Source organism: Cervus canadensis, chromosome 28 (assembly GCF_019320065.1).
Source record: "Cervus canadensis isolate Bull #8, Minnesota chromosome 28, ASM1932006v1, whole genome shotgun sequence".
Classification (NCBI taxonomy): domain Eukaryota; kingdom Metazoa; phylum Chordata; class Mammalia; order Artiodactyla; family Cervidae; genus Cervus; species Cervus canadensis.
Genome location: NC_057413.1, coordinates 31682002 through 31706302, shown reverse-complemented (window position 1 = coordinate 31706302; position 24301 = coordinate 31682002). Strand labels below are relative to the sequence as shown.

Here is a 24301-nt window from a genome sequence, read left to right as displayed (position 1 = left end):
TTCTGCAATGGATTTTCCCCAGTAAAGGCAGAGAACCAGAAGAGCCCTTGCAAAAAGGCAGGCCGGAAATAGCCACTGTCCAGAGCCAAGAATCAATCAAGAGCAAATTGACCATGGACAGCAGGGCTGTTGAGGCTCAGACTCTCATGACAGCTGTTGGGCAGATCCTAAAGGAGAGGATGGTGTTTCACCAGGGACCTCACGCCACGGAGTTAAACTGGTACCAAGCAGAATTCCAGGGCCCCCGAGGTCCACATTACTGCCACCACAGAATCCTGTCTTACCAAGAGGAAAGGAGAATGAGGAGAGATACACCCCGTTATCACCAAGCCACCCCAATGGGCCATAGCTTTTCAAAAAAGTGGGCCAGTCCCAGGGACAGCAGGTGGGCCTTCTCACCCAGGGATCCAGGTCCCCCTCCAGGCAGAGTCTGCCAGCATGGCTCACGAGTGACACGGGTCACAGGCCATTCCCTCCACTGTCCAAGGCATGGTCTCCCTCAAAAATTTACCTCTTCTGGTGAATCCGAACATGCTTTTCACAGCATTCCGGGTAGGAAAACTCTCCTGCAAGAAAAAAATGCATGCCATGCAGATAAATACATTTTTCTCCAATGTTAGCACATCCTCTGTGTGGTAAAAGCTTCTTCCTACCAGAAATTTTGTTTCATGAAATAAATGTTTTTTTTCCCATGAGCAGGGGTATTGGCCTGTCGGTGCCTCACTGAGGGAGATGGAAGGCATCAGGGTCCATGCTTCCCAGGTGCCTGCTTTGACTTCCAGACGGGATGGGGCCGTGGAGGGAGGGTGACCGCAGCATGGATACTCACCCTCATCCCAGTTTCATAACTGCGCCTTCAGTTTCCATAATACCAGCATTAGAGAAACAAGCAACAGCGTTTAGGACATGTCACAGTGAACTAAACCTAAAGACCTCCCCCTTCTCAGGATCTTGCTCAGTTCCATCCTACTGTCTCTCCACCTGGACGTTGTGCAGCTGGTAGGGGAGGTGTGTTCAGAAGCTGAAATTCCCCTCAGGCTCAAGAAGTGTCAGGGACAAACTCACAAGTCAGAATCAGGCGGGGAGTCCAGAGGTGGGACAAGCGTCATCCCCGAGTCACAGCAGCATAGATGCTGCTGCGCTGAAATCCCCTTTCTCTCCCAGATGTGGCTGGGACAAGATAGGCGAGGTTCATCACCCTCCCCCTGCCTTTCTCCTGCTCTGAAGCAGCAGCAAGAATGAGGACCACACACTTTGAGAGGACCCCGCTCTGAGAGTGTGCAGTGCAGAGCATGCAAGCCTCCGAGGGCTGGTCCCACCCGCCCTGGAGGAGAGGACAGCCATGCTTACAGAGCTCACCTCCCCCAGTGAATGAGCATGGTCATGACTGTGTGCGGAGGCACCTCACGGTCTGAGCGCAGGATGCTGTGCCCCTGGGATTGGATGCAGAGGAAGGATGTTAGTGGCAGGGGAGCCCATAGATGGTGCATTTACCAAGGAGCATTGGTGTCCCACCACCGTCCACAGGGCCAGAGGAAAGAAGTGAGGGGCCTGGTGGCTCATGCTGGCATTGCTCCAGAGTCTCCCCTCTACTCTAGTTCCCCGGACCTGTCTGAGGGAGGCCACCTGGAGGCCCTCAACAGAGGGCCAAGCTCCCAGAGGCAACAGAAGCTCAAGCAGAGAAGCTTCACTTTTCCCCACTGTAGCAATCAGCTTTTACAGGACTGGGTACTCAGGACAGACTCACAGTCCGTGACCTCTACCTACATGTGTGGCCCAAGGAGGCTCCCAGGGTACAGGTAGGACTCAACAGGCCCAGGGACTGTTCAGGAGTCACAGCAGGTCTCGCCTGCACTCAGTCTTACTCACTCCAGAGGCCGGGGTGGAAGACACCAGCAGCCAGGATGTGTCACCCAGCATGCCTGGAAGGGACCTGCAGAAAATGAACACGCCATCAGCTTTCCTCCTTGGGCTCATCCAAGCTGGAAAGCGGGGAGACGAGCATTTCTCCAGAGAGATTCTGGGCTCTATGTCACAGACACTGCCCTGGTGCACAATCCGCCTCCAGAAGGGGGCCTCTGATCCAGGAGCTGGCAGGAATGGCCCCACCTCCATGCCTGTCAGGGCCCCCACATGTGGGACCAGGCCCGGGGCTGTGGGGGCAGTGGGCACAGGCCTACTTGTGCTGTGGTTCCTCCCTGGAGACTAGTCCTGACTCTGCACCGCATCCCCCACGGTGGGCACAGCGGTGGGGCTCAGCCAGGGTCTGAGGGGAGGCGTTGGATCCTAGGTCATCGAGTGACCTCGAGAGTTCAGGAGAGGGGAGCACAGAGCTTGGATCCTGAGCCTGGCTGCTGCCAGGGCCTCTCAGAGGCACCAAGAGGTGAGCGCTGAGTTGGGTGAGCTGGACTAAGGTGCCCTTCTGGAGACATGACGCAGAAGGGACACTGACAGAACAGCAAGAAACCTGACCTGGAGAGTCCCTTCCTTCTCCTGCCGTGAGGTGCAGAGAGGACAGCAATGGAGGGGCCCGTGAAGAGTGGGTGAGACCCACATTCACCCCAGAGAGGGACCCCCCGTATACACACAGTGACCCATCACAGGGCCCCCAATCACCCCATAGAGACCTCGACAGACCCACACTCACCCCAGAGAGGGACCCAGCATACCCAGAGTCTTATTCTCAGTCTCCTTTGGGGAGGCATTTATTACATTAGCCCTAGATAACTGAATACAGTATCCATCCCTCAAACTTCTTTAAAACACTGGGACATTAAGATGAGGGGATGGAGTAAGAGACGGTCTACGAAGAGGTGACTTATAGTCATTTTATGCAGGAAAGATAGAAAAACATTATTGTAGAACAATAAAAGAGTGTAAAATCAAGTACAAACATTGTGTGACAAAGATGACAGTGAAGAATATGTTCTGTGATTCTTGGTGGTGTGAACATCTTTCTTGATTCTCTTAATAATTCCTGGTCCTACATTCTACAATATAGATATTTATTTGATCCTGGGTTTGAGTTAGGCTGTGCTCAGTCCACTTTCTTCATTACCAATTGGTATTGTTGTATTCCTGAAGAGTGATGATCTTCCAGCAGACATGGAAACTGCATTTTCAAAATGTCTGCACTGGATGCACAAAAATCAAGTGTTCAATAGGAGTTATTATCTATGAAAGGAATGCAAAAGAAATGTAAAAAACTAGAGAGAAGAAAAAGAGTTTGGAGCAAGAAGTAATGAATCTCAAAAGTCATATAGAAAAAAGAATATAATAGAACACAGTCAAGTTGAGCAGTATAAACAGGAGACTGAGGAAAGAGGGAGACAGGATCTAGCAGAGAAATAAAAAGAAGTCAAACTATTTTTGCAGGTTAATTCGTTGATCTGTCATGTGCTTGAATTCACTTTCACTGCAGATTACATTCCAGATGTAAACAGCTTCTGTGTTTCCTCTATTTCCCTTACAGCAGTTTGTTTTATAGATTTCAAAGAAGGGGACACTTGTTCTCCATTTAGATATTTCAGTTTTCATCACACTTACACTAAATTGACCTATCAGAATGATTCTCACAAGAGAATCCTTTTACTTATAAGATCAATTGGCATAAAACAAGACAATGAGGAATAAAAGAAAACATTGTGGTTTAGAGCTAGTACCATCCTCTTGAATTATTCTTAAGTTGTCTTGTTCAATTTTTAAAATTTTAAGTTGATCCTCTTATTCTTTGAATTGTCAGTATATAAGTACTACTATAATAATGATTTCACTTTAATTTTATAATTCAGATTTAATTCACTTGACATTGTCGATAATTATTTTAAACTTCCATTGTATTTTTTTTTTTTCACTCTTAAAATCTCTCTCTGAAAAACTGACTCAACACTAAAGGGAACAAATATAATATTCCAGGTTATAATTATTATTAAAATGTTACCTTTTTCAATATGCTTTAGATAAAAGCAGGATCTCAACAGATGGAACTCAGAATTAAAGTCTTGGAATATGAACTCTCCAAGATGAAAACCTTGCATGTAGAATCTAACAAAGTAGAGTTGGAAAAATATAAGAAGTTGTACTTAGTAAAACTAGACGTTAGAAAGTCATTGGAAGATAAACTACACAAGTGAGTCAAAACACAGAATCACAGAAAAGATATTTAGGTCATTAATTTGTCTCTAAAGCTTAATTTTTATAGAGTGTGGTTCATGAGATTGGCAGAAAGTGAAAGCTAACTAGATAGTCACTGCTAAGGGAGAGCCCCAAGACAAACTATTAATACTGTATCAAGTTTTTCTATACTATGAGTAAAGTCTCTGTTTCATAATTTTCTTAATATATTTTTATGCATCTACACTGTTCTTCAAATTTTATGAAAATATCAACATCAGTTCAGTTCAGTTCAGTTGCTCAGTTGTGTCCAACTCTTTCCATTCCCATGGACTGTAGCACACCAGGCTTCCCTGTCCATCACCAACTCCTGGAGCTTTTACAAACTCATGTCTATTGAGTCGGTGATGCCATCCAACATCTCATGCTCTGTCGTCCCCTTCCCCTGACGCCTTCAATCTTTCCCAGCATCAGGGTCTTTTCAAATGAGTCAGTTCTTTGCATCAGGTGGCTAAAGTTTTGGAGTTTCAACTTCAACATCAGTCCTTCCAATGAACATTCAGGGCTGATTTCCTTTAGGATGGACTGTTTGGATCTCCTTGCAGCCCAAGGGACTCTCAAGTCTTCTTCAACATCACAGTCCAAAAGCATCAATTCTTCGGCCCTCAGCTCTCTTTATTCCCCAACTCTCTCACCCATACATGACTACTGGAAAAACCATAGCTTTGACAAGATGGACCTTTGTTGGCAAAGCAATGTCTCTGCTTTTCAATATGCTGTCTAGGTTGGTCATAAGTTTTCTTCCAAGGAACAAGTATCTGTTAATTTCATGGCTTCAGTCAACATCTGCAGTGATTTTGGAGCCCAGAAAATCACCGTCACTGTTTCCATTGCTTCCCCGTCTATTTGCCATGAATTGATGGGACCAGATGCCATGATCTTAGTTTTCTGAATGTTGAGTTTTAAGCCAACTTTTTCACTCTCCTCTTTCACTTTCATCAAGAGGCTCTTTTTTTCTTCTTCACTTTCTGCCTTGATGCTGGTGTCATCTCCATATCTGAGGTTATTGATAGAAATACCAATATTTCTAAATTTCAGTATTTCATCCCAGCAATCTTGATTCCAGCTTGTGCTTCATCCAGCCCAGCATTTCTCATGATGTACTCTGCATATAGGTTAAAAAAGCAGGGTGGCAATATACAGCCTTGACATACTCCTTTTCCAATTTGGAACCAGTCTGTTGTTCCATGTCCACTTCTAAGTGTTGCTTCCTGACCTGCATACAGATTTCTCAGGAGGGAGATTAGGTGGCCGGGTATTCCCATCTCTTATAAGTCATCAGGAAAATAGAAATTAAAATCTCAGTGAGATAGCACTACACACCCATTAGAATGGGTGACATTTAAAAGGCTAACCATACCAAGTATTGGAGTGGATGCAGAATTGGAACTCATACACTGCTGGTGTGAATGCAAAGTGCACAACCACCTTGGAGGAGTTTGGAAGTTTCTTCAAAAGTTACACTCACACCTACATTAAGACCCAGCCAGTTTACTCCATTTTATTTGGCCAAAGAAAAGGAAATACACACTCAGAACAGACTTGTACATCGACATTCCTGGCATCTTTTCTGCAACAGCCCCAACTGGAAATAACATAGTGTTGGCAAAGAAGGTTAGGGGGAGTGACTCTCGAAACTCCTGGTGTAGCATAAAATATAATTCCTATATATTTCAGCAAGAGCCATCAAAAGTACAATTATCCTACACACAAAGCTGTGCATGTGTAAAATGATGTATCCACAAGGGTCCACATATAGCTTTGTCTATAACAGCAAAAGGATGGAATCTCTTCAAGTGTCTGTCAATTAGGTAAATACATTAAAAAAACAAAAAAAAAAGGTACTAAACGTCCTCTATTAGTTTGCAGGGGTTGCCAAAACAGAATATACAGACTGGGTGACTGAAACAAAAGTAATTTATTTTCTTACAATTCTGGAGGCTGGAAATCCGAGATCAAACTTATTAGCAGGATTGTTTCTCCTGAGGTCTCGGTCTTTGGCTTGCAGATGGCTGCCTTCTTTGTTACTACTTTTTGTTCTATATGAAAACATTGTTTTTGTAATGTCACAAATAGAATAAATTCAACTCATCCTAAAATACCATCAATTGTGAAAAGCAATAGACCACGTGAAATTAGCACCTCCCTCCTCTACATCCTAGAGGATTAATACAGTATCAATACAGATACTTCTTCCAGTTATAGGGCTAAGACGAGAAAGGAAAGACAGACACATATTAGGGATAATCATATGTAGTGAATTGAAAAAAAAAATGGTCTTAATACATTTCAAAATATAGATTTTAAAAAGCTTAGGAAAAAAGACTAACTGAAATTTACTTAAGAAAAAGTAGAAAAGTTTGACTACAAACTAAAGAAAAGAAAAGAAAAAATCATCAAGTATCTCTCTCCAAAGAAGGTTTATACTGAGATAGTTAGATAGGTATCAATGCCATTTTCAAAGGTACATGTCTATGAAAAATAGATAAAATAACTTGCACCACTAAAAACTGATATCAGAACACTGACACCCCATCTGACTGTGGGGCCTCTTGCTGTTCTGCCTTTATGTGGTCCACGTGGCCTCTTCACTGACTCTGAGCACCCAGGACTGTATTAGTTGACTGAATTTGGCAGAAAATGGTGCTAGTCCACTACCAGGCCTAGTCGTTCAGAAAATCAGCAGCACCCACATCCACCCTCTTAACCCGGCAGGGTCCCAAGCTGCCAGGTAAGAAGCCCAACCAGCTCACTGGAGAGAACCTCGCCAGAGGCCCACATGGAGAACAGAGGCCAAGCCATCCCAGTCAGGCCACCAGAGGAATGCACCTGCAACAGGGACCCTAAGCAAGAGCTGCAGAACCTCCCAGTAGAGCCCAGTCAACCTGCAGAGCTGGGAAAGTCAATCAAATGGTGTGCTTTAAAGCCATTGTGTTCGGATGGCTGTTTCATAGGAACAGATGACTGAAAACACTGACAAAGCAGAGACACATGTGCGAATACATACACACCCATCCCTTCTTGCTAAGCACTATAAAACAGCATCACTCAACGTTGCAAAATTCCACAGAAAAATAACAGCAAATCAAATCTTGCAGTTCAATGACTGGTTAACACACCATGGCCAAAAGAATGCTACAAATGGACTGTAAGATAGTGCAACAGTTATATATATATGTAATCCATTACTTTAGGGAGTTAAGAGAGAAACCATATATGATCATCACTCAAGTTCCAAAAGTACACTTGGAAAACATGTTAATTACCACTGTTTTACTACTGTTTTAAATTTACTTTGAAGTGTCAGGCTGCACTGAGGGAGGCCACAAGTCTCGGCAGTTTTCCTGGAGAACTATGGGGCAGAGAGATGAAGACAGTGTCATTCAGGTTGAGTGAGGAAAAGGATAAGCTGCCAGCTATTGCCAGCAGTAGTCAACATTTTTCCGAAAGTTCCAGTAAATCATCATCATTTACTGCTTTTTAATAATTATCAGCCAAAACCAGTTAGAGAATATAACAGAAAAGAAGATTCCATTCACATCAGGAACAAAAACTGAAAAGTATTTCATTGGAAAAACACCTGAAATGGGATTTTATTTCATATCCGTAATCAGTTAACAATGGGCACACTGGACGGTGGCATTGAGTAGGTAAAATGAGAACTTACTTTGATTTTCTACATTGTATGTTTTCTTTTATCTTTTTGATTGTGCATTACCTTTAAATTAAAATATATATATATATTTTAAAATTCTAGACACAACTCTATAGAACCAACCAACATAAATCAATAAAACCTACAAAATTTTAACTTTTCAACCAGTATACATTTACTTCAAATAAGAACTATACTTATTATTTTATTTTGGGAATGAATCAGAAAAGTATATCATACGGTTTATATACAGGAATGATGCTGGGCTGGCAACAGGGCATTGGCCTTTACTGCAGGTTCCTCCTCACAGCTGACTCACATGGACTCTGGGCTCCCCTGCACATGGTTCCACATGCTTGGAAGAGCAGAATGCAAGGGAAGTGACCACTGGCCTACAGTTAAAACATCATCCATCCCATTCACTAGAGAAATTTTCCTTATGGTTTCCTGGCAGAGATTCAGATGAAAATCTGATCTGGCTATGAATCTATGGAAAGAAGTATTTTTAAGAATGAGGGGATTCCCTAGAGGTACATGGTTAGGGCTCTGTGCTTTCAATGCCCAGGGTGCAGGTTCAATCCCCGGTCAGGAACCAGATCCTGTGAGCCGCACAGCTTGGAAAAGAATCTGCCAAGGGCAGCCTGCTGACCTAAGTTTTAATACGTGTGTTGTGAAAATATGCAGATCCACACCCTAGGTAGAGGCTCTCCGTAGCTTGACTACTTGAGTATAATTTTGGCCTGAAATATTCCCGTCTAAGAAATAAATTGTACAGAGAGTGCCAGGTACTGGGTTTATCTGGGTTTTAAACTTGAATGTCTCTGAGATGACTGGGCTGGTCATGGAGGGGACTGGTGGAGAAAGGGTATTGACCAGCAGGTAGGACCCCCTTGTGCCTCCCTTATGCCTATCATTTCAATGGACAGTAGAAATTGCCCTCCACTTAGCTGATCAGCTCTTCCTGTGACTTTTTGGTCAATGTGACTCTTGGGGTGAAATTGCACAAAATTCCTTTCCTAGCCCCAGTCTCAATTTCCTTTTCCAAAATGGACATCCTGCGACACAAGCTTGCACACAGGCACGAGCCAGACCAGCCACCACTGGAAATGGGCAAAATCCATTGTGTCCTTTAGAGACCGCCAGCTCCACCTGCCCATGGGATTTGGAAACAAACTTCGGAAACGCAGCTCCCTGGCCTGCACAGCACACTTCCAGCAACAATCCAAGAGGCAGAGGGACACGAGGCCTCCCTTCACACCAGGTGAAGCTCTCCCTCCGTGTTTAAAAGAGATGAACATCTAACTTGTGTTTACTGGCATGAAACTGAAACACAGGGGAGCATTTGGGGAATTGTAGGACGTTGTGATCACAGAGACAGCTAACTACACAAAGGGGAGAATCCTGTACGATAGAAACTCAAACCTCCTGCACGCTGTGAGGACAGAATGAGAAATGGCAGTTTACGCGCAGGGAAGCATTCTCTTTAAGCTCAGCATCTGCTAAAACCCCGACCTTGGACTCTGCTGTAGAGCTGTGGACAGCAGGGTGGATGTGTGTGGATTCTCTGTATGGCCAGAGTGCAAACTCTCTTTTGAGAACCAATACTTCAAAGTACAAACATACAACACAGATTCACAAATATGTTTACCATGGAAGGTAATGGGATTATATTCAGAAATGAAAAAAAGAGAAGTTAACATCCACATGTAAAGAAAAAAAACAGACAAACCATACTCTTCTGCAAAGCATTCCTGCATAAAGAAAGTTTCCATTTGAGAACCAAAGAGCAGTGGGCCTTGCGGGGGTAGAGAGGGAGGTGGAGAAGTGACCTTGGTTGGTGCAGTCTCACACCAGGAGGGAGTCTTAGCAGCCATCTGGCCAGGGGTCATGACAGCACATGCTCCAGAACGCCTTGTCTAATCAGCTGCTCGTACTTCCACTGAGGTAAAAAGTGCTCAGGGGAGAGTGGGAGGAAGAGAGAGGAATGAAAAGTGTTTTAAATTACATGTTGTGTCATTAAAAACCAGCAATACAGGATGAATATTTCAAACTGCACCAGTGAAGGAGTTAAAATAAGCTTAAGTATATTTGCTGTTTTCATCAACCGAAATTGATGTTACTTAGAGCTATACTAAAATCTGAATTTTATACACAAATGCATTCCTTGCTTAAGTTAAATTTAAACTAAAGACTTATGAATTGTAGTAGGTATTTTCCTCAGTGTTCACGTTTTAAGATTTTAAACACAGGAAAGCCAGGTAGGTGATCTGGGCCATGGACCACAAGGGCTGTGGCAACAGTTCACTAAGAAGGCAAGCGGAAGGAGTGTATTCTCTACTAAACCTCTTCGAGGATCTATGTCGGAACAGTCACTCCTCTAACAGTGCAACGCTTCTCCCATATTCTTTTAGGATGAAAAGTCTTGTAACCCAAGAATGCTGGCCACACGCTGTGTGTGAGGCAAGTGGTGCCCGGCTAAGGCTCATCCTCCGTATCTCCCGAGAGCACACTGCTCTCATTCTGAGCTGGAATGGCATCTCCTGGTCTCATTCCCTCCCAAACAGCAAGGCTTAACACACAAGGGCACATTTCTAAATTTTGGTGTGGGGAGGTGAAGGGAGTGAGGCAGGAAGACTTTTCAAGCTCACAGGTGACCAAATGAATCTCAAAGACTAGACAGATATAGATACTTGAGAAAAATCAAAAACAGTGCATTAGAAAGTGCAGCATAGAGAACTCTAGAAAGGAACTGAAGAAGTGAGTACAGCAAGTGCTCAAGTAAGCGGATGCTGTTTCAGCAGCACGTATGCCTGACAGTTCTCTACAAGCTCAAAGGCCTCTCGTGGGACCCACGGCCAAAGAAACTCCTGCCAACCAGTCATGAAGACCCATAGGCCAAGGGCTGATGTCTAACTTAACTGAATGTTTAAGTCTTACAACTATGAAATCCAAAAAGAAAAAGGAAAAAATGAAAATGATGGAGGCTTTCACTGAACAGTTATTCCAATGTCTACTAAAGACATTTGTTCTCATTTCTGGGCAATGAGAAACATGCCCCATAGAGTCAAGAATAAAGGACTGTATGGTAGGAAAATGTTTCCCTATTAATATTTCACATTGTGTGGGTGATCTATAACACAGATTTTATACAGAACGTATTTCAGATGTGCTAAGACATGTTAGAAGCCCCTTAATGTCCACTAGAGTAGATGATGCTTTTAAGTTACCCCAGTTTTACAGATTGATCCTGAGAGACAAAATCTCATCAAGAGGAAGGCTTCTGCCCACAAACTCTAGAATCCACATGCCACAGAGCCCACACACCACAACTACCAAGTCTGCGTGCTGCCACAATGGAAGCCCGTGTGTCTAGAGCCTGTGGGGAGCGGGCAGTCTGACTACACCCATTATCCCTACATGATGTTCAAGGGTCAACTGTATCGTCCCTTTCTGCTTCAAGGTTTTAGCCAAAGGATAAAAGGATATTTTATGATAAACTTAATGTCTATGACACAAATGATCATCGCAAGATGGTATTTAATTTACTACTGATTCCAACATTTCCATCATTTGACACTCTTAAAAAGTTAAAGTATTCTCCTCCCAGAATATTGGAAATAAAAGCAAAACTAAACAAATGGGATCTAATGAAACTTAAAAGCTTTTGCACTACAAAGGAAACTATAAGGAAGGTGAAAAGACAGCCGTCAGATTGGGAGAAAATAATAGCAAATGAAGAAACAGACAAAGGATTAATCTCAAAAATATACAAGCAACTCCTGAAGCTCAATTCCAGAAAAATAAATGACCCAATCAAAAAATGGGCCAGAGAACTAAACAGACATTTCTCCAAAGAAGACATACAGATGGCTAACAAACACATGAAAAGGTGCTCAACATCACTCATTATTAGAGAAATGCAAATCAAAACCACAATGAGGTACCATTACACACCAGTCAGGATGGCTGCTATCCAAAAGTCTACAAGCAATAAATGCTGGAGAGGGTGTGGAGAAAAGGGAACCCTCTTACACTGTTGGTGGGAATGCAAACTAGTACAGCCACTATGGAAAACAGTGTGGAGATTCCTTAAAAAACTGGAAATAGAACTGCCATATGACCCAGCAATACCACTTCTGGGCATACACACTGAGGAAACCAGATCTGAAAGAGACACATGCACCCCAATGTTCATCGCAGCACTGTTTATAATAGCCAGGACATGGAAGCAACCTAGATGCCCATCAGCAGATGAATGGATAAGGAAGCTGTGGTACATATACACCATGGAATATTACTCAGCCGTCAAAAAGAATTCATTTGAACCAGTCCTAATGAGATGGATGAAACTGGAGCCCCTTATACAGAGTGAAGTAAGCCAGAAAGATAAAGAACATTACAGCATACTAACACATATATATGGAATTTAGAAAGATGGTAACGATAACCCTATATGCAAAACAGAAAAAGAGACACAGAAATACAGAACAGACTTTTCAACTCTGTGGGAGAAGGCAAGGGTGGGATGTTTCAAAAGAACAGCATGTATACTATCTATGGTGAAATAGATCACCAGCCCAGGTGGGATGCATGAGACAAGTGCTCGGGCCTGGTACACTGGGAAGACCCAGAGGAATCGGGTGGAGAGGGAGGTGGGAGGGGGGATCGGGATGGGGAATAAGTGTAAATCTATGGCTGATTCATATCAATGTATGACAAAACCCACTGAAATGTTGTGAATTAATTAGCCTCCAACTAATAAAAAAATTAAAAAAAAAAAAAAGTTAAAGTATTCTAAGACAGTAAATCCCTGGCTATGTTTTTTTTTTAATAGCACTGAAGTACCATCTTCAACTTCAAATTCTCCGTAGTCTTTTAGACACCGCACCTGAAAAGAAAAAACTGATGTTTTACAATACCTACATTATTTTTTATTATGAAGTAACCATCCAGTAGCTGGGCACTGTACATGCACCTACAGGTAAGCGTTAGGCTCTGTTTGCGTCTTCTCTGTGTAGTTAGGCTTAGCATTCTTTCCTGAGGCATTCTAGCAGTTCAAACTGTCCAGTTCTGATGGGGAGGAAGAAAAATGGCAAATCTCTGAATATATGTATAGGTCAGAACGGACAGCAAGGAAACAGAAGGAGATGCCAAAGAGAGTTTTGGGTTGGTTTTTCACTTTGATTTCATTTTCTTTTAACAATGTGTAAAATACTTACATCGTTCTAAAGTTAAAACTTTATAAACAGGTACCACCAGAAATTTTTAATGGTTCAATCCCATTCCCATTACAGGTAAACGTTTTGGCTTGGGTTTATGTTTCCTCTCTTGTTTGTGCTTTGCTTTATTGTGCTTCTCTAATACTGATTTTTTTTTTTCTTTAACAAACTAAACATTTCTGTCAACCCTGCATTGTCAGAGAGCAGAATTTTTTAGCAATAAAATATGTATATAATGCTGAGACATACTCAATAGATGAGTGTAAGCATGTTTTACATGCGCGGGGAAACCAAAAGATTTGTGTGAGATGTTTTAGTGAATATTCACTTTATTGTGAGTCAGAAACCAAACCTATGGTGTCTCCAAGTTATATGGCTATATACACTAGTATATATTCCTATATCCCCTCCTTTGGACAAAAGTAAGCACACTCTAAGCATTAAGCAAACACCCATTTTTTTTAAAGGTATACTTACTTCTATATATAGGCTTTTTGGAGGTTTCACATCCTGTGTGATGTCCAAACCGTGGTCTCCTGCCAATGACCTCATGTAGGTAGCAAGGGACATTTTGTAACCATTGAACCAGTCCACCTGGAGACATAAAGATGGCCACTTGACAAAGCTGTAAGAAAATAAACTTGCAGAAACTGTACACTAAGCCTTTCAAAAACAGCACAGATGCCCACATGCATCTTTCCTATGACCATTCATTCAAACTACAAATATTATCGATTGCCTCTTATGAACCAAGCACTGGTACCTAGAACAGTAGGTATTGGTCATTCTGCACAGTGGTACCTAATAATGATACTTTCAAGGACTGGACGATTCAATATTACAATAATGTTAACTGATCTACAGATCCAAGTCATTCTCAATCAAAACTCCAATTGTTCAAAAATATCAAACTTGACAAATAAGGCTAAAATTTACACGGAAATGCAAAAAGCCAAAAATAGTCAAGACACTTGAGAAAGAAGAACAAAATGGGAAAACTTACTTAAGAAGTACTACAAAATTATAATCATTTAAACAGTATGAAAAAGGTACAAGGACAAACTAAGACAAAAGAAAGCCCCGCCCCCTCCCCGCCAACCACAGACATGCAACTTGGCTCATACATTATTCACAAAAATCTATTCCAGTACCATGGATATCTCTGTGAAAAATAAAACAAGATAACTCCGAGCAGACTGTACAGAAAAACATCTTCATAACCTTCACTAGCAAAGCATGCGCGTGCATACATACACACATACACCCCTCCCTCAGGTTTGATACTTTGCCAGAACGACTCTCAGGACCCAGGAAAGCACTGCCCTGACGTCCACTGTTGTACTGTAGTGAAAGGAATACAAATGAGAACCAGCCAAAGGAAGAGACACCCAGGGTGAGGTCTGGGAGGGTCCCAGATGTGAAGCTTTGACTACCCCTCCCCGAGGAATCAGGACACACCACCCTCCCGGCATACTGCCGTGGAACAATGCACATGATGTGGTGTCAACCAGGGAAGCTCGCACAAGTCTGGATGTCAGGACACAGGCTGCATCGATGGATCAAACTATGACGGACTGAATCACAGATGACGGAGCCCTACTTCTGGTCCCCTCTCCTCTCTGCAATGATGTCAAGAGGCTGAAAGCCTCAAACCTGAGGGGAGAGTGGGAACCTCTGAATTTGCAGCCAGGTGGTCAGAAGGGAGAGTGGCCCTGGGAACACCCAAACCATGGCTGGTGTCTGAAGTGAGGGCAGTCTTAACCTATGAAGTTTGGTCTAACTAGGGAGTTAGTGTCTGAAGTCACTGCAGCAGATGCTATGACTTTCACTTTGCAAATGAGGGAATTTAGGCACAGGGAGAGATGGAGCCTCCTGCCTAGGATCTCACAGAAGCAGAGCCAATATTTCCACAAGAGTCTGCTTGCCTTCAATCCTGTGTCCTTAAATAGTGTGCCTCAGTGACTGAAGAAATCAAGAATTCATCACACATATTCACAAAGATAAGCAAAGTATGTGTGTGCCTGCTGAGTCTCTTCAGTCGTGTCCGACTCTCTGTGACTGTATGGACTGTAGCCTACCAGGGTCCTCGTCCATGGGATTCTCCAGGCAAGAATACTGGAGTGGGTTGCCAAGCCCTCCTCCAGGGGATCTTCCCAACCCAGGGATCGAACTCACATCACTTACGTCTCCTACTTTGGCAGGCAAGTTCTTTACCACAAGTGCCACCTGGCAAGCCCCAAGCAAAGTATGTACACACACATATTTTATGAAAAATTTCCAAATAATGATGCCAGTTTTGCAGCCTACTGATGGATCTCGAGCAACTAACATAACGGGACCCTTTATTTTGTTAACAGTAGTTTTCCATACAGCATTTAGAATTACTACTACCATTCTCAAACAGACCAAAAACTACTGAAAATCAAAGGTTAAAACAAAAAGACAAGTACTATAAATAGTATTGTAGAAGCTGAGCCAGAAGCTCAGCCAGTTTCCGACTTTACAGATTTGAACAAGAGTGCTAACTTATCTCTTCAGCAGACATGTGAAATCGTAAAGGCCTTGGCAAGACACTGCCATAACCCCACCCGAGGGCTCTAATCCGAAGCAGCCGGTCATGCCTGGAACATTAATACCGCATTGGAGCAGAAGTTGTCTTGATGAGGACAGGCTTAAGACTGAACCACCAGAAGGTAACAAGTGGATCTGATTTGGTTCCGGAGGCAAACAGACCACTGCAAGGGGACACCTTCGGGACAACAGGGAAAAGAGCAGCAGACTGGATGGATGCTGTGAAGGGACGGTCACTGCTCCAGACAGGAGAGTTACACAGTGGTCACAGGTCAACTATACAGTGAGAAAAGGCCCCAGAGGGCCTTATTTCTTAAAGATGCACACAGAACTATTCAGCGGTAAAGTGCCTAATGTTTAGCCTAGACACATAAAACAAGACGAAGCAATTATGGCAAGATGTTAAGAACTGTTTGACCTATATGATGGCTCCATGGGGGGCTGTAATATTATTCCCTAGTTTAAGAATACTGCAACTTTCCATGATAAAAAGCATTTAAAATGAAACAAAGGGAAAATTCTGAATGCTCATAGAAGAGAGACATCGCCAAGAATTTCTGCCACCCCCTGGGACGGGAACGCCCCCTGCTCCCTGCCACCCCCGCAAACACAGAAGCTCACAGGCAGGCTCCAGCGCAGCGCTGACTTCTTAGCAAAGGACAGTGTCGAAACTTGATGGCTGGGACCAAATCACCCCGTCCTCCTGACTTTGCGTTATTCCTGGTAAAACATTTAAGGAAAAGAATGTCTACTGAGAACAAGTCACATTTTCAAAGCCAGCTAAAAACTGAGGCCATACTGGTTATTAGTCATTTGTGTTAGTAGTTAACCTACCTGCCTCCACCTCAGAGCTTTTGCTAATAGGATGAAATAGAAAAGGGTCAGGGAATTCCCTGGTGGTCCAATGTTTAAGACACTGCACTTTCACTGCTGAGGGCACAGGTTCAATCCCTGGTCAGGGAACTAGGATCCTGCAAGCTATGTGCACAAACTTAAATTAAATAAATAAATAAATACCTAACTAATTTGCCTAGGATCATACTTCCATTCTCTTGTTTAGCCACATGGCACATTGGGTTTTGTACACTGATTAATTTCCATTGTCTCCAAAAGACAATCTTTGCCTCACTTTTTAGAATCCCTTTTTCATGATGGGATAAGAGATCAAATATCACAGTGCATAAGATTATGGCCTCACATCATGCTCTCATCCTACGAAGTCCTCTTTCTATGATATCAATACTTTCAAATCCTCATTCCCAGAAAGTGAGCAAAGGACTCTAAAGTCAAGTGCTCCTCCACTCATCCAAGAAATAGTTCTTTATCTTCAACTCTGGGCATGTTTGTACTTTAGGGTCCTTTACACAGAGAGGGAGAAAATTTTGGCTTTACCCTATAAAATATGTGTCTCCTTAGATATCAGACAAGCATCATCCTTTCCAATCACATATACAATTGTTTACTGGGTATGGTGTTTCAGTTTTGTAAAATGAAGAATTCTGGAGAAGGTACTGGTGGTGATAGCTATATGACACTATGAATGTTTAGAATACACTGTATGGTATGTGTTCTCAGTCAGTCATGTCCACCTTTTTTGACACCATGGACTATATCCTGCCAGGCTCCTCTGTCCTTGGAATTTTCCAGGAAAGAGAACTGGGGTGGGTCACCAGTTCGTTCTCCAGGGAATCTTCCCGACCCAGGGAATGCATCTCCTGCGTTGGCAGTCAGATTCTTTACCACTGAGCTATCTGGTGTGTATCTTAACCACAATTGAAAAAAAAAGAAAACAAAACAAAACCAGACGTACAGAATTAATAGATATCTACTTTAGAGTGTTAAAAGGAACCGATAAATACAAAATGTATGTGCCTGCTCCAGACCCTGAAAATAGAGGCAAAATATATGTCCCATGTCTTCTAGATCTCTACCACGTATATAGATGTACCATGTCTTCTAGATCTGTTCTAGACACTTCTGCCATTCTAGAAATGTTAGATTTATTTTCCACACTGCTTACAATGTGCTCTTCATTATAATGAATAGCACAAATAAAATACACCCAACTTAACATCAAAGTACTTGATTCAGTACACAAGAACTTCCTTAAAAAATTCACATTTCCATGTGAGCAATTAAATAGGAATATATTTCTTCTGACAAACAATTTTAACCAGAAACTGATGATAGTGGTGTCCCACCCAGAACCAAACTAGGAGGATAGGGCACAGAATTTTGCATCCTGATTTTCCTCATGGTATGAGTAGAGGAAAATCATTCCCTTACTGGACCAAGGCCTGTTCAGTCACCTCCTCAACAGCTGTGTAAACTGTTCTCCTTCCCGCTGGTCTGGCTCACCTCTCCTGTCACCTGCATGACCACCATCCTCCCTCTCGATCCCACCATCCCCTATCCACATGGGACCAGGGTCGTCCTTAGATGACCTTAGAACACAAACATGCCACCACCTGCCCCACATCCTTAGAAATCTCCCCTGGTGTTGCTCTCGGCCTGCTCACTAAGTTCCAGCCACACTGGCCTTTGGGAAGGCCCAGGTCCCTGGGCATTCCACCCTCTTTCAAGACTCAGGGCCTTTGCACATGCTGTTTCCTCTAACTAGAATGCTCTCTGCCCACAGTTACTTCCTCGCTAAAACCCGCTTCTTCAGGCTCCAGCTGAAGAGTCTATTCCTCGGAAAGAATTTCCCAGATTTCACAATCTACCAATATTTTCAGTGCATGACTCTCCTCCCAGTATGGTGTTTTCCTTCACAGCAGGTACTCTGACCCGCTTTACCTGCATTTAACACCTGCCTTCTGCATGACACTGTTGAGGGCCATGGGGGCAAACCTCTTGATTCTGCTGTTTACAGTTGAAACATCAGAGCCCTTTATCAGCTCATAACTGCTGAGTTGCAGGAACAAATGAAGGACTTGGGAACCTGAGTGCAGGACTTTCCATTTCCCTTACATTTACCGCAGACCTCTTGCACATCAGTTCCTCATCATCAGTAACACAGTCACTGCAAAGTGTTCCTACTGTTCTGTGTACTCCACACACCCTAACAACATGCTACCGATTTCTATGCCCAACTAACTGATGAAAACACTACCGAACAAGGCCAGGGACGAAATCTCAAGTTGCAGACATATTTCTCTCCAGGATGAGCTCTCAATAACTCATTTTCCCACCAGCAGTCAGTACTCTTGTGTCTTATTCTTCACCCAGTCACAGGTCCTCTGAAGTTTGTCATTCAGCTCAAATTCTCCCCTGTGCCAACTACCATGCTTGGCTCTAAACAGTCTGCAACTCCAGAACCCTCTAGCCTACCAAGCTGTAGTGTTCTGCAGAAAGAGTTCCCAGCCAAATTCAGTCAAGTTTTCACAGTTTGCTAAATTTGCAAACTGCCTGTTCTCCCTTTAAGCCCACTAAGGCCTCAACTGATGAAAACAAGCAGTGGAAACAACGCACTTTACTCATCAGCTCTGTTACTTGCTCCTGGATCATCTCTTTTGGATCCACCCTAATTCCTTTCAAGTCACACCAGTCAAAGAAGAAGTATTTATTGAACATCTACCATGTGCCAAGCACTATTTCGTCCCTAGAGACATAACAATCATTAACACAAATCCTTCTACTTCTGTATAGCTAGGGTATGGCCAGGCTCACAGAGAATTAAAAAAAAAAAAAAAAAACACAAACAAATCATCTAAAAACTAATGTTAAGATGATCTGACATCAATATCATATTTCTTAAACTGTTTCAAAATATCAAGTTACCAACTTACCCATCAGGTAGGTTTTGCTCGTCTAAGGTTTTCATCTCCTCCAGAACTTGCCTCAGTCCATCCTCCTGGAACATATACAATTACACTCATTAATTCCCCTACCAAGTTGGTAACAACAGTCTTTGCTTATGTATCTTATGAAAAACCAATAGTCCTTCCACACCTACTAAGATGGCTATAATAACAAGTGTTGGAGTGGATGGGGAGAAACTGGAACCCTTGTCCAATGCAGGTAGCAATGTAAAATGGTACAGCCCTATAGAAAACAGCCTTGTGAGTCCACAAAAAGTCAAATTTCGAATTTCCATATTATCCAGCAATTCCTCTTCTAGGTATACACTCAAGAGAACTGAAAACCTATGTTCATACAAAGTATGTCTAGTCAATGGAAAATTACTCAGTCAAAAGGAAAATGCTGATAGATACAACAACATGAACTTTGAAAACACTGCTTAGTGAAAGAAGCCAGACACAAAAGGACAAATATTGTATGATGCAACTCATCTGAAATGTCTAGAATAGGCAAACTCATAGAAGCAAAGTAGATTAGAGGCTACCAGGCTGAGGGGGTAGGAGAGTGGGTAGTCACTGCTTAAAAGCCATAGAGTTTATTTGGGGTTATGAAAAAGCTTTGGAAATAGAGGTGATGGTTGCACAATGGGAATATAATTAATGCCACTGAAGTGGACACAGAAGAATGTTTAGAAATGGCAACATTTAGTTTTGTATCACTTACCACAATTAACAAAAATAAAAGGAATGAATTACCAACAAAATACACAATCAATATAGTCATTAAGGATAATCTTAAAGACTGAGAAGTCAGACAGAAAGGAGCACACACTGTATGCTTCTAACTGGCCCTGTACAGAGGAGTTTGCTATTGCTGGCATGTGGACTCCAGAAATACAATGAAAAAGACAAAGATAATCTGTAGGGGAAAGAAAATCCTTGGCTGCCTAAGGCTGCAGATGGGAAGTAGCCAGTGCCACAAAAGAGAAAAGGGAATCCTTGGGATAGCAGAAATCTTGGTTGGGTTGCTGGTTATAAGGATTGCATATATTTGTCAAAACTCTATTAAAATGTGTATTGTGTTATAGATAAATTATACCTCAATAAAACTAATGACAAAAAACCAACAGTCAACAGAAGTAATAACACATGACAAAAGCATGAAAATAACTTACTATATTGGAAAAGGATCTTAAAAGGTTACTACCAAAAAAAAAAAAAAACCTACACACTGCTAGGATAGAAAACAGAACGGTAAAACGAGTTTTTCCACTTTCTACTTTGACAAATTTCTAAAACAATTTCCCTTGGAAGTATAAAAATACTAGAATTATAAAATTCATAAATGCTACACAATGTTTCTCAACAGGCAGCCCCTATGCCTGAAACACTGTAAATAAACTATATTTCAATTAAAATTTTTACCAAAATAAAACCCAATAATGCTATAACAATGAAAACCAAAAAACAAAGAAACAAACAAACAAAAAGAAACCTCAAAACAAAACAATGATAAGCAACTCATCTACTGTTAGAGCCAAAATAAATGCATTAGCAAAAGAAAAAAAAGATGCTTTAGCACTACGGGTATAACTATAAAATTACACTATTTAATGCTGCTTGGATGTAAGAAATGATTTCTAATGAAAAATGGAAACATGACTTTTACCTACTCTTTCATCAACTAGTTAAAAAGATATCATGGAAAAGTCTGATTTACTAGAATTCACTTAAGTATTCCTTTTATCAGAAATATTATTTTAAAGGACAGCTGAAACTCTTGCACGATTAGGAGATCAGCAGGTATACAAAAGATAAGTATGAAATAAACTTGTAAGGATACAACCGAGTTTTCAGATTTAAATTTTTATTTATTTTTTTTTTTTTTTGAGACTTAAATTTTTAAAATTTACCCTGGGAATTGCATCATTTTCTGCTCCCACCTCCAGCTGTAAGCCCCTGGAAACTCAAGATAATTTTCCTAAAGACTCAAACGCTGATCAGTTCTGCAGATACAAAGTGCATCATTCCAATTTGCCAAACACAGCACCTAACCATGAGGGATTCTGGAATGAACAAGGCAGAGTCCCTGCTCTAAACCAGCTACCATCTGCCAGGGAGGAATGATTCTTGAAAGCATGTGTGGGTTCAGGGTGTGAGGGGTCAATCAGATCAAGACCAATTCTTAGTCTAATTCCAACTCAGCTGTCCCAGTGGCCAGCCCCCAAAGGCAGCCACAACTGCAAGAAAAGGTGCACTGACGCCCTCAAAGACCCAGAAAAGCCAGTGATTTTACACTTCTAAGTTCATCCCTGAATCCCCCCCTCCACCCTGCCGCTTCCCAAAGAGGGAAACCAACACTTCAAGTCTAAGCGAACTAGACAGCCGGACTAACAGTCTGAAAAGCCAGCACCTGTGGGCACTGTCTGCACCTTTGGGCTCCTTTCCTCCCGTGTGACCTAGTCTTCCCACCCTAGTGGGGACATATTGGAAAGCCTCCACCCTTCTCAAATATCTGGCTTAAAACTCAGCATTCAAAAACTAAGATCATGGTATCTGGTCCCATCGCTTCATGGCAAATAGATGGGGCAAAAATGAAAACAGTGGCAGAATTTATTTTCTTGGGCTCCTAAATCATTGTGGATGGTGACTGCAGCCGTGAAATTTAAAGACCCTGGCTCCTTGGAAGAAAAGCTATGACAAGCCTAGAGAGCTTTGCAGACAAAAGTCCCTATAATCAAAACTATGGTTTTTCCAGTAGGCATGTACGGATATGAGAGTTGGACCATAAAGGAGGGTGAGCACCAAAGAATTGATGCTTTTGAACTGTAGTGTTACAGAAGACTCTTGAGAGTCCCTTGGACAGCAAGGAAATCAATCCACTCAATCTGAAAGGATATCAACCCTGAATATTCCTTGGAAGGACTGATGCTGATGCTGAAGATCCAATACTTTGGCCACCTGATGTAAAGACCTGACTCATTGGAAAAGACCCTGATGCCGGGAAAGATTGAGGATATGATGGAGGAGAACGGGGCTACAGAGGGTGAGATGGTTGGATGACACCACTGACCCACTGGACCTGAATTTGAGTAAACTCAGGGAGACAGGGAAGGACAGGGAAGCCTGGTGTCAGGCCTCAGTACATGTGGTCATAAAGACTGGGGCATGACTTAGGGACTGAACAACAACAACCCCTCTGCGATCTGTCTGCAGTGAACCTCCCAGTGTGGTCTCCTAACTTTTTAGATAAGGTAACTGCCTGAAGTTGCAAGAATAACAGACTGGAACAGAATTCAAGCTGGGGCTCCGCTTCCAACAACTGCAATTTCAGACATGCCCATTAACTTGATGTGTAAATCCAGTGGTTCAGCTTCCCCATCTGTTAAATGGCCCAAGTGTTAGATTAAGTGCTCTTGAATGTTCAAAACAAAACTCACCTTACCCAAAGGCTCTCCCTGATGACCGCCAGATGTTTACTCTGCTTCCTGAGAGAAGCCTCCAGAGACGCGGTCCTTCCCCTCCCCCGCTATTCCTCTCAACTCCACCCCTGTCCTTGTACCTACAAGACCTGTCGTCTCAGGACACGGTGTTCAGTGACCCCCGACCAGCCTGTTGACCACATCCATCTCTCGTGCTGTCTATCATAACCCACTCAGACCAATCTTTTTTCTATCTGATCCATTCCCCTAAGGACTGCGTGGTGGTTTACTCCCTAAATCGTGTCCGACTCTTGCAATCCCATGGGCTACAGACCGCCAGGCTCCTCTGTCCATGGGTTTCTCCAGGAAAGAATACTGGAGTGGGTTGCCATTTCCTTCTCCAGAGGATGTTCCCAACCCAAGAATTGAACCTGGGTCTCCTGTTTTGCAGGCAGATTCTTTACCGACTGAGCTATGAGGGAAGCCCCTTAAATATGGGGAAGCCCCTTAATTTAGTGAAGTGAAAGTCGCTCAGTCCAACTCTCTGTGGCAGTCCATGCCATAATAGTGGAGTGGGTAGCCTTTCCCTTCTCCAGGGGATCTTCCCAATCCAGAGATTGAATCCAGGTGTCCCACATTGCAGGCAGATTCTTTACCAGATGAGCCATAAGCACTGCGACAGCTATCTAAACACAGAGAAATCCCATCGCTCCTCTGAAAAGCCTTGTGAGTGAAGAGCGAACCTCCCGCCCCAGAGCCCCCTTGCGGCCCGCCCTTCCGCGGCGGGGAGGGGAGGGTGTTTGCCTGGCCGGCCTCTGGGGTGGGGGGAGGGGGGGCTACCCACACCGCAGCCCTCAGGGCGCGGCCCTAACGCCAGGGCTACCCCGTCCCCACCTCTCCGGGGTAACTCGCACCTGAGCTCCAACCGCCCGTCTCCTGGTCTCTCCGCGCGTCACCGGGGCGAGATGCCCACCGCGCAGCCCCCGCGCGCAACGGCTTCGAGGAAGGGGGGCGGCGGGGGGCGCTGAGGAAATGGCGGCGACCCCCGCGCGCGAGAGCCACCGAAACCGACCTGCCCACAGCCACGGAGTGGAACCACAAGCACAACCGCCATCCCGCTCGCGGTTGTGCAGCCCCAGAGTAGCGGCCCCGGGAGGCGCCCGCCCGCCCCCGCCCTCACGGTGCCCCGACTCAGGCAGCCTTCGCTCGGCCGCGCGGGGCAGCTCCCGGGCGGCTCCACGGCCTTCTCGCAGAACTCGGCGCAGGCGCCGGGCGGAGAGCTTAGCCGAGCCTCTACGAGGGTCGGCGGCGCGCAGAGGGCGTGAGCGGCGAGTAGCTGCCGTCGCCTGGGGGTCGGGGGTCATGTGGGCGGCGAACCGGGCGGGCGCCTGCGCGGGGCGGGCGGCCGGGGAGTGCGGGCTGGCGTCGGGGTGAGAGCCGGGAGCGCCGCCGGCGCACTGG

At 43.7% G+C, this 24301-nt stretch overlaps 1 protein-coding gene and 1 long non-coding RNA gene across 2 annotated transcripts in view; one reads left to right on the top strand and one right to left on the bottom strand.

The window, feature by feature from the left end:
* LOC122429462 overlaps nucleotides 1-24301 on the top strand; it is a 105038-nt gene that overhangs the window by 51589 nt on the left and 29148 nt on the right. The window lies entirely within an intron of this gene.
* On the bottom strand, nucleotides 1425-24252 carry LOC122429479. The gene is made up of 7 exons (XR_006266035.1): nucleotides 23755-24252; nucleotides 19399-19471; nucleotides 16240-16338; nucleotides 13525-13641; nucleotides 12752-12898; nucleotides 3941-4044; nucleotides 1425-1933 (listed from the first exon to the last, which is right to left on the bottom strand). It is a non-coding gene; the product is annotated as an uncharacterized LOC122429479 (long non-coding RNA).